This window comes from Terrapene carolina, unplaced genomic scaffold (genome assembly GCF_002925995.2).
Source record: "Terrapene carolina triunguis isolate 2854851 unplaced genomic scaffold, T_m_triunguis-2.0 Scaffold31907, whole genome shotgun sequence".
Classification (NCBI taxonomy): domain Eukaryota; kingdom Metazoa; phylum Chordata; order Testudines; family Emydidae; genus Terrapene; species Terrapene triunguis.
In genome coordinates this window covers 2266-2791 of record NW_020696258.1, presented here as the reverse complement: position 1 = coordinate 2791, position 526 = coordinate 2266, and the positions used below count along the sequence as shown (strand labels likewise).

The window sequence follows — 526 nt, the reverse complement described above, 5'->3', positions numbered from 1 at the left end:
CTGCTTTGCTTGCACAGTTCACACCTACGTGACACACTCTTTTCAAGGGCATTGGTGGTATAGTGGTGAGCATAGCTGCCTTCTAAGCAGTTGACCTGGGTTTGATTCCCAGCCAATGCAGTGTTGCATTTTGTCCCTGTTGTTTGAAATTGGTCTCATTTCAGTCACCTTGGGTTATAATCATATTGTTTTACGAGAAACTGCTCCCTGTAGGAATTTGCTACTGGTAGCAGTTACTCCTATGTAAGGGACAACCAGTGGGACCATTGGACAATCGAGGTGCTAAAGGAGCACTCCAGGACAATAGGGCCATTGTAGAGAAACTAAATGAATTCTTTGCATCAGAGTTCACGGCTGAGGATGTGAGGGAGATTCCCAAACCTGAGCCATTCTTTTTAGGTGACGGATCTGAGGAACTGTCCCAGATTGAGCTGTCATTAGAGGAGGTTTTGGAACAAATTGATCAATTAAACAGCAATAAGTCACCAGGACCAGATGGTATCACCCAAGAGTTCTGAGGGCACTC

At 45.2% G+C, this 526-nt stretch overlaps 1 non-coding gene across 1 annotated transcript; it reads left to right on the top strand.

Annotated features, from left to right (window-relative positions):
* Nucleotides 1–48: 48 nt before the first annotated feature.
* On the top strand, nt 49–120 carry TRNAR-UCU. Its single transcript has one exon. It is a non-coding gene; the product is annotated as a tRNA-Arg (tRNA).
* Nucleotides 121–526: the final 406 nt, after the last annotated feature.